Here is a 10339-nt window from a genome sequence, read left to right on the forward strand (position 1 = left end):
TGTTTAATGTGTGTTTAATGTGTGTTTTGAATCAACTAAACTTTACAGCACTTCACAGAAACCCCGCTGCCGACTAGTGTTTTTGAGGTGTAACTGCAGAGTGACACAGACACACCACCACACAAGTATAAATGCTCACAACGGTGTAGGCCACAGCGCAGTGTCTGCCGCACAACTATAAATCCCACTTAACTGTCCAACATGTTCAACTAGATGCTTGAATTTGTTTCCAGTTTCTCCCCTCACTCCTTTCTGCAGCAGTGTCTCTCCTCCCCCAACACAACCCCCCTACACACACATTTTTCAGCAGTATGGCAAAAATATATCTAGGCTATACCATATCATATTTAAACACATGCCATAGATAGCACATGTGTGCACAGCCTAAACACACACACACACACACACACACACACACACACACATGCCTGGCTCAACCCCAGTCGTAGGCATTACAATACACAGCACCAACAGTTCTGTCTATCACACGAGCAGCCATTTGCACAGAATTAGGTCAACACTTCTCCACCAACACCCCTCCTTCTCTCTTTCTCTGTCTTTGCTGATTACCAACTCATTCGCCTCGTCTGGTTTCCTAGTTATCGCTTCTCTTTACTGTAATTTATATAATCATCAGCCTGTAGTGCAACATCACCACCACCCAAAAACATGTACTAATCACATTCTGGATGTCTTTTAGGCGCCATTTCAAAGGTGCACAGTCTGCGTTCAGACCTGAGAGCACTTCCAGTAAAAACGATCCAGCAGGAATCATTTCAGGATCGGTCCAGTGTGTGATGTGTGTGTCTTTGATATGGGATTTTCAGATGAGACAGCTGATGGTGGAAGCTGCAGATGTTCTGATCTGAGCAGATGAATGATTCCACGTCTAGTTGAGCAGCCTGTCTTTAGTGTAACAGGGAGTGCGAGAGGCAGGCTGAGCCACGCAGCCATCTTGCCATCCCTGGATCGCTCTCTCTTTTCAGTCTCATCCTTGGGCATGCAGCCTCTCCCTCCCCCCACCGCTCCATGTGCCAGCCTGGAGGGTGTGCTGGGAGGGTAAAGTCGATGAGTGTGTGTGTGTGTGTGTATGTATGTGTGTGTGTTGATGCCAAGGGCAGCCTTGCTACTGTAGCTTCTCAGGCTGCCAGTATGTCAGTGCCGCTGCCCTTTTCGTTTACTTTCCCCTCCACCAACTACTCGATCTCGTTACCTCACCGTCACGCCGACCACATGATAAACGGATTCACCTCACACTGAGAATGATGCAGATTCTCCACATTCTTTGGAAATGATGTGACCTGCCGGCGGTCTGTTGAGCTGTGTTGGGTCAGGCTGAGGATGTGGTGTAAGGTCTTGGGTTTACATAGTAGCCCTTTATTCCCTCCAACCAGCTGACTGCTTGGTCTTGTGTGAGCAGCGCTGTAGGCTACAGCCCCATATGGCCGGCAGAGAACCTGTCTCACCTTCCTCGTCTGCTTATTCACACTTAATGAGATGATAAAATGATTTGTGGTGCTAACAACTGCAAATACAAACAAAGACATGGCGTTCTCTGAGTCCTCAACACTCTGTCTGGCCTTTTTTTCCCCACAAAGAGGATGTCATCCCACTGGTGTGCCTCTTCGTTGTCTCTAATGGTGATATTAAAGGGGCAGTGTCAAGCCACCCTGAAAGAGCACATATCCAGCCAGCGTTCTCGCACAGAGCTGTCACTAGCTCTCAGTCACATCACATCCTAATACTGCACACTCTGAGTGTGTGTGTGTGTGATTCCTCTCCCTGAGGATATGTGTCATCCTGTTTTTTTGGTGTGTTTGTGTATAAAATTTCAGAGAGGCATCCATCAGCGGCAGCACTGATGTCCACTGAGGCGCTGAGCTTTTAATTAGATCTATATCAGCCGCTCAGATTGATTTAATTGGTTAACTACACAGTAACGACAAACTCACCCAGAGTGATGGTCGGTTGTTTGGTAGTTTTATAGCTATGATGATAATAAATGCAGATATAACAGAGATGAGCATCAAATGTAAGTGTCCCCAGATGGTCTAAATGTTGTTTCAGAGGCTTTTCAAACCTAATAAGGAAAAATATTGCACAGGAAACATTGAATTCTGGGAGTTTGAGGCATCTGGATTGTAGAGACTGTAAATAAGCAACAGCGTTTCAGTGCTGTTCATAGAATGATGGTCTTCATGTTAAAGGCAGCTGCTGGTAAACCATTTTCATTTGCTTTCTCACAGAGAGAGCTGTGGTCAGGGTATTCTGCAAATGTTTGACATCCACATCCTGCAGGAGATTCTGTCTTTTCTGAAAAGGACGAAATCTTTATTTCATACTAATTGACCTTTGGCTAAGCCCCACTCCTTTGTGATGATCCGACAAGCTGTCAGAGTAAGCATGGAGCCCACACTGTAACTAACTGCACTCCCTGAAGAAATATGATCATATTTTTGAAAAATGAAACAGTGATTGCAGAGAGAAGCAGACAGAGGGGTCTACAAAATGGAGCCCAGTCATTGAAATCTGACGGTTGGGCATTGACTGAAACCAACCAAATAAGGCGTCCTTTAACGCTGGCATGATACGTGGCCAGTTGCCGTTGGTGCCCGGCATGATGACCAGTGTTTAGCTTCACCCCCGTGCCGCTGCCAGCACCTGGACCTCCGCCACCGGACGGGCACGGATCTCTAACCAACGTTCATCTGCACACAATGCAATGACACACAGCTGGTTGAATATGAGCAAAGTTTCCCTGCTTCCCTTCACTGGTTCCTGTACAGCAGGGTCGGTCTTTGTTTCATTCAGTAGGCTATATCTTCAGTAGCTAGCTAGCTAACACTACACTTTTCAGGGTCTGATTTTGGTTTTGGAACAGGGAAGAAACGTATATCTTTTTCCAGCCTCTCCAGGTAACAAGTATCATTAATACACGACGTGCCCCAGGCACAACATTTAGCTCCAAATCCACAACACCAGCCTGAAAATGAAGGAAGTCTGAAACGACTGCATTAGAGTCAATGGAGCACAGCTGTGGTGTTGTCGGACCCTAGTCTGAACGTTATGATTGGCCAGTCCGCGTCCAGGGGTGGGACTTAGCCAAGTGTCAATTTGTTGTCAGTTTTTTCCTCGTCTGTGCATTAAAGTTGAAGCTCAGAAGTCTTAAACAAACAGTTTGACAGTCGAAAAACCTTCAGCCAGCAGACGTTTATTTTAGCTCAGCATAATGACTGACAGAGGCGTTCTCATCCCACGTGTCTCTTTAAATTACACTTCTGTTTTCACAGGAAATGCTTGTTAGATGCGTACAGTCGTTTCCAAAATACAATTACAACGTTTTGGAGACACTGCTCTCACTGTCAGAGGTGCTTTCTGACTCTCTACACACTGCTAGCACCCACTGCAGCCAGTTGCCTCTGATTCTCTACAGGGAGGGACCCATCACTGTCCACAGAGGATGGGGGAGTCAAGGAGCCCTCAACTCCAAAGTAAATCAAAGAATAAAAACAAGGTCACTCATGCTGTTGCAGGAAGAGCAGACACATGGAGCGGAGAGTCTGAAACAAAGACATGACAGAATCAAACACAGGTCCCTGTAACCAGTCTGCATCTAACGCTAACTTTAGCTCTTTACTAAAACAACGACACACTTTATGCACCCTAAACCTTAGCTCTACATTTTGGCCCCAGGCTATGGGTTAAAGGTTTCCTCTCAAACGACTTCAGATCATCACATGATGATCATCCTCAGAGGCCCTGACATGTTTCACACTTGAACTGAAGTTCCCTTTGCCCACACAGTCAAAAGGCCAAACCCTGAAACTAATTTGGCATCTAACCCAAAAATACATTTGACAGATTTAGAAAGCTAGTTGGGGCAGAAGTTGTGAAACCTGGTGGTGTATGTTTCCTCTGCGGGCACTACACCGCTTCCTCTGTTTCATGGCCTTTAATAGCAGACAGTCAGAGGTATTAGCCGAAATGTGGAAGTGTGCGGTTTCGGTGCTTCATTCAGCAGCGTAACATAAGAAATGATGCACAAGTAACCCTTAGAGTCTCTGTCCAGAGAGGCCTTTGGTTTGATATAAGGAGCAGTAAGTCCAGGCACATGTGGGTGTGCATGTATCACTGTGAGTATGTGTGTGTTACACCAGGCCGAGGCAAAGCCACGGGCAATGCAGCTGCAATATTAGTGGGTCAGTGTGCCATCAACCCATTCATCAGCACTTCTCCCTCTCTTCTCCCTGCCTCCATCTCTCCTCTGACTCACCGCCCGTCCATCCATCCCTCACTACCTGCCTCTCACTCCCTCTCCTGCTCTCTTAAGTTTGCCAAGTGTCCACATGCAGATTATCTCTGAGTTCTGAATGAATTCCTTCGGACTGACAATGCCAAATGAGGTGTGTAAATGAGGTCGGCTAACAGGGTGCACGCGTGCAATCAGTGCAAATGTTAATGGATTCCCAGCAAGGATTCGACAGATGGAAATGTGCAGGTGGCGGTGAGGAAACTCGTGTCAGAACAGCTTTGGAAACTTCTTACCTGTAATGTGATATTAAAACATGGAGGTCTGACTTCCTGGAAAGCTTCAGTATATCTACAGTGTTTCCTGTATTTTCCAATATGAGCTGGGATCTGGATGATTTTCCTTAAAACTCAGTTGGGTCAGTTGTTCAGAGTGGGTGAACGTGCAGGAAACCTGTGGCGTAATTCAGCCAAATAAAGGCAGGTAAAAGTAGGTCATAGGTAGGAAAGCAGTAGGTTGAAATGTTGTCGGCCACTAATATGTTCCTCTTACAGGGAAAGTCCATCGACCATACAGTAGCCTTGTACCACACTGTATGTGAAAACAGTTGTGTAAAGCCTTTTGTGGCTTCAGAGGGAGCTGTGTGAGGTCTGCCAAATTTTGCGCCGGCAAAAACAGCGTTGGTTTGGAGCTGAAGACTGCAAGTTTGAAACTGAGTAAAATCTAAGTGTGTGGAGTTATGAAGAAGTTAGAGAGAACGAGCTCGGTCTCCCTCCGAAGTCGTCAAAATCTGGTGCTTGATCAGTGACTTGCAGAGTCAGAAACCAACAAAAAGGCGACCTTTAATGCAACATGATACCCGGCCGGTTGCTGTTATAGTTTAATATCCCCTGGCCGCACCCGGGGGAAATGCGAGGGACAAGGGCGAAAGTTAAGGCGGAAAAAGTCCGATTGGGGCAGGCAGGAGGGGTGGTGGATAGGTCCAACAAACACTGACCTTCACCTGAGAGAGCAGTGTTCACGTCCCGTAAGATTCTTTTTTCCTTAACCAAACCATGTGTTTGTTGTTGATGGAAAAAAACATCAATTCGCAGTGTTGTACCAACGTGGTGCTTTTATTTTGAAGGAGACTTGATGTAAACGTTAAATTTCCTGTGAAAACAGAAGTGTATTATGAAAGTAGACAATGCATGTAACAGGCTGACGTTGACACAGCGTCCCAGAACATCAACAACCAACACACCCAGGGTACCTTGGACGTCATATGTGGATGTGGAAAGTCCATGACCAAACGTGGACATGTGACGAGGTCACAGTGAGAGTATGTGGAAAGAAGCCCATCTCTGCTTGAGGCTACATGAGCAGCTACTAACATAACACATAAAACCTCCAACTGAACGGTTAGCGGTTGAGTTGCATGAGTTGCATTTTACATTTTTGACAAGCAATCCCAGTCACAATGGAGAGACACCATGGACAAGCGGAGGATTAGCTGGAAAACATCACATTTATTCACTTTACATGGAGCTACAGTTAATACTGAATTATGTGTTAGTGTCTCTTAATAAGTCATCAGAAATCAGAAATCATCTTTAGAAGGAGCAGATGTTACCTTAAGCTGCTCGAGACATGTTAAAGTTAGCAATATTTTAAAGGGAAATTTCGGTTTATTTCAACCTGTCTCCTATCGTCCTAAATTTGTTTCAAGTGACTAGTGACATAAAAATAATAGTTAGCATGTTAGCTGTTAGCCTAGATACAGCCGGGGCGCATAGTAGCGTCAGACCTGTTAAAACGTAAGTGAACGGGCAACCTTCAAGTGCAAAGTTAGTCCACTAAACAAGCTTTTTCTCCACAAAGACCGCCTCATATCGTTAGGATAAATGTCAGAGAACATATAGAAAACGACATGTAAACGTGTTGTCTTACCTTACCGGTGTGCTGCCATGTTTGTTTACCATCTAGCTCTGCTTTCCAAAGCGAAATAACAGGTTGAAATAAACCGAAAAGCTCTGCTTTCCAAAGCGAAATAACAGGTTGAAATAAACCGAAATTTCCCTTTAACATAACAAGGCGAGCTAATTGTTAGCGTACTAACTGTTAGCATGCTAATTGCTAGCATGCTCGGTTGCTTTGAGATGGCTGTCAGAGATGGCAGAGGTATGACCACATGATCCTGTTTGAGCTATAACAGGTGGTGTGTTCCACGTTTTATTTCCCAGTTGCTCTTGGAAAGAAGAACAGAGGACTGTAAACAAACTGTAAACAAACTGTTGCCTTGGAAATTGCTGGTTTCGGTTCAAAGCCAGAAGTTGCACACATAATTCACGCAAGGTATCATGGGGGCTAGGAATAAGGTGAATATGCCACTCAGAGGTGTGGTGACCATATTTGGGAGGTGCGACCAGCGGCCATCTTGCTTAGATGGAGTCAATCAGAGGCCACCTCATAGTCTCCACTACACGACACAGTCAGGAGCACCAACCACCGATGACATCATCACTGAGTCAGTGGTGCATTTAATTTGTGAAACAACAGAAGCAGCTGAACCCAAAACTACAGTTTGATCATTCCATGGTCGTCAAACATGGACGATTATAAAGCAGCAGCCAACGTTACAGGAAGACGGGAGCTGATGGGAATGCATTTTACTGGAGATGTAGCTTGTGTGTGACAAATGAATTAATATACTGATTGATTTACACACAGTTAATTTAGCTGAGCTCCCATATTGATTACCCAGCTCTTCTTCTACAGTCTGTAAGCGCTGCATCTCCTTTTTTATTTCTATTTTATTCTCCTTTTCCTCGAAGTCGCCTGCCCTCCATGCATTCCTAAGACTCTCATACGTTTGGTCAAAATGCAGCGTTAAACCCTGATTGTCTCTCCGTCCTGGTCTTCCCATTCCCCTTCTTCCCTCTGACGTTCTCTCCATCTCTCTCCCTCTCAGGATGGATGGAGGAAAGCAAAGTAGAGAGGAGGAGGCAGAAGAGGGAAAGGGAGGGGGTGGATGTGTTGTTCAGTTCTGCTGAATGCGCTCACATGTATGAAAGAAGAAGCATTTATTTTAGGACTCTCGCGTGGGTGTACACAGATTTGAAACACACACACACACACACACACACACACACACACACACACACACACACACGCACACACGCACGCACAAACTGGAAGTGAAAGCTCACAAGCCCAGAGATAGGCCTGACCTACCTTTATATCAATCTTGTTTTGAGAGCTGCAGGAAGGATGCTTTTCTCTGTAGCTCAAAGACTTTTCCATAAACCTGAGTCCTCCAAATGCACTACACATTACTCAACACACACACACACACACACACACACACACACACACACACAGAAAAATCAGGGCAAAACAAGGAAAAAATACATGAACCACAAGAGGCAAGCGGATACAGAAGAAAGGGAAAATATTAAGCGAGCGGGTCACCTCTCAGCAACACATCGCACAATAAGTGTCCACGCTGTTGTGTCATATTGTGTCAGCATTGCCACGACGTTATTATCATGTAGATACTGTTGTCATGGTAATAAGGTCACTGGCATGCTCATATGTCAAAAGGGATTTATACTGGGCTGACACCATTTCCAGTGCTGCATGTGCCAGGCGTGTGTGCATATTTGTGTGCGTGTGTGTGTGTGTACAGTATGTTAAACAAAGACAGACTGGAAGGCTGAGTCGGTGATGCTGAAATTCCACATTTGAACAAACTCTTCTTCATTTCCTGAAAATGTGGGCCTATTTCCCCAATCGAGACGTGCAGTAATACTCCTAAAAAATACAGGTAATTTTTTACATTGCTTTAAAATGTCAAACAACACGTCTTCTCTTTACTACAGTATTTACACTGTGACACACACACGCACACACACACAGAAATACCTTCTCTAGGGAAATCCCCACAGGGATTCCCCCTCTGACCACAACCCAATGAGAGGCAGAGAAAGAAGAAGTGAAGTGAAAGTGAAAGTAAAATGCCGGGTGTATGCTTGGCAGCGTGATCCACTGGTTTAAATGGGTCAATAATACTATTTGAGTTGTAAATGGAAAGTCCCAAACATTTCTCTGAAGCTGCTCATTGGACTTTTTATTACAACTCAACAGTGAAACCACTTGATCCCGGGAAAATGAGGAAAATCAACCACTGTAACTGTAAGTGTGTCTTTGTCGCTCCAGACAACATGTTAATGTGACCTACTTAGCTGGTATTTAACAAGACTGTTGTACTACAACACTCCACCTCCCCATTTCCTTGCACCATTGTTGTTTGCCCCTTAACTCTGACCCCCCTTGACCCCAGGCCACTCGGGCTCAAAGCTAAAGTCATGATTGTTTTTTCCTCTGCTCTCTATTTGTCCAGCATGGACATCTGTCAGCTCCAACACTGAGCCATATGCTATCTATTGTCCCTCCACGAGGCCTGGGAATCTGTGCTCATACGATTGAGCGAGCACTTAAGAGATATTGACCGCAGCTTGGCTGGCTTTGATTAAAATGACTGATTATAATCCAGGGCAGGGAATGAATGATGCTTTAAAAAAAACCTGACTTAATCATCTAAACATCTTTGTTTATGATGGCAGCGTCCAGAAATAGCATTCATGAGCTCAGTTTCTGCTGATTTAATACCCATAATCCTTTGTCCCTTCGGTCAACTCAGCTCTCTTTCCTTCGCTGTCTTTACCCAGCCACTGCTGTCTCTTCTCCACCCTCCAGCAAGACTTGTGATGCTCATCCATAGGGTGATGAAGCGCAGAACAATGGAGCCTTGGGGAGACGGAGCTCACCCGCAGCCCAGCATCCAGGAATACATACACAAGGCTTCATTGACTGCTGCCAGACAGAACGAGAGTGAGGGGGTGGGCTCTGGGATCATACATAACTTAAAAGAAGTAGCTGACATGAAAATAAATTACGACAGCCACGGGATAAAAGCCTCGGGGCAGGTAACAGTGACCCAGAGATGAAGTCAGCACTTATACGATGAGCCCCGGGCGATGATCTCCAGCCATGCGATCAAAGGGTGGTAGAAGACTGGGTCAAAGGGCAGAGACAACTCGGAGTATCCCCTGAGGCTGAACAGTTTAGCGTGGTGTGACAAGGTGACAGTGAGGCATGGAGAAAGTTTAAAGGGTCTGATTGGCTCAATTAAACTTCCAGTGAGGGAACAAGATCTTAAAATAAATGTCTTCCAGCGTTTGAGGTGGTTGATAGTGACAGATGAGTTCAGGATGAGAGACTAGTCTGTTGGAAGCTTTAAAGCTATAGATGGTGACTTTTAGAAAATTTACTTTTTGCTGAAACTATGCCCAATCCCAATTCCCATTTTAACCCTCAATCTTAACCCTAAGTCTCAAAAATCCGCGCTCCCGCGAAGTGCTAGTGCTGTTGAGGGTCAAGAATAAGGGCTGTATGGCCCTCACTTTTAAAGATTTTCCAGGACCACCCTTGGCGGTGAGTGCTATCCCAGAATCCTTTGCATATCATCCACCAAGCCCAGCCGAACCCGGCCGAGTACAGACCATTCAGTCAATGCAATATGGCGGCGACAAGCGTAAGGAAGCGGAGTTATCAGTGTGAGTATTTTCCTCGATAATAGTTGTTTTAAAATGATGATAACCATTGCATTATCTTAGTTTAACGTCATTTTATGGACTATAGACCTCTTTGTAGCGTAACACACATATTTTTTTTTGGCTAGCTAACAAAGCCGTTGCACGTAACCCCGGTTCTCTAATAACCGAGTATGCTGTCATTCAATTACAAAAAGTCATTTTTCTCAGTGATAATGTAGTTGTTGTTTTAATATAGGTGAAATGTTTTCATCGACATTTTTGTAAGATGACCGGACGGTGTCATCTCCTGTAGCTGTAGAGTCTGCAGCTGGTAACGTTACAGCTGCAGGTTAACTTTCCGCTGAATAAGTTACGTCGGTTGTTGTGGTACAGGTTATTTGGTTGAATATCAACTTATAACACAAAGAGTGAAACGTTAACGTGGATGAAAGTCACCAGATAACACTTGTGTGACTGTGTAAACAGCCTCAACAGTTCTGCTGGATGTTGACTA

The 10339-nt window shown here is 45.0% G+C and overlaps 2 long non-coding RNA genes across 2 annotated transcripts in view; one reads left to right on the forward strand and one right to left on the reverse strand.

The window, feature by feature from the left end:
• LOC126384511 (uncharacterized) overlaps positions 1–10339 on the reverse strand; it is a 490327-nt gene that overhangs the window by 94937 nt on the left and 385051 nt on the right. The gene's annotated exons all lie outside the window — the stretch shown is intronic.
• LOC126384521 (uncharacterized) lies at positions 7961–9603 on the forward strand. Its single transcript, XR_007569306.1, has 3 exons — positions 7961–8054; positions 8375–8422; positions 8959–9603. It is a non-coding gene; the product is annotated as an uncharacterized LOC126384521 (long non-coding RNA).

Source organism: Epinephelus moara, chromosome 22, assembly GCF_006386435.1.
Source record: "Epinephelus moara isolate mb chromosome 22, YSFRI_EMoa_1.0, whole genome shotgun sequence".
Taxonomy (NCBI): Eukaryota; Metazoa; Chordata; class Actinopteri; order Perciformes; family Serranidae; genus Epinephelus; species Epinephelus moara.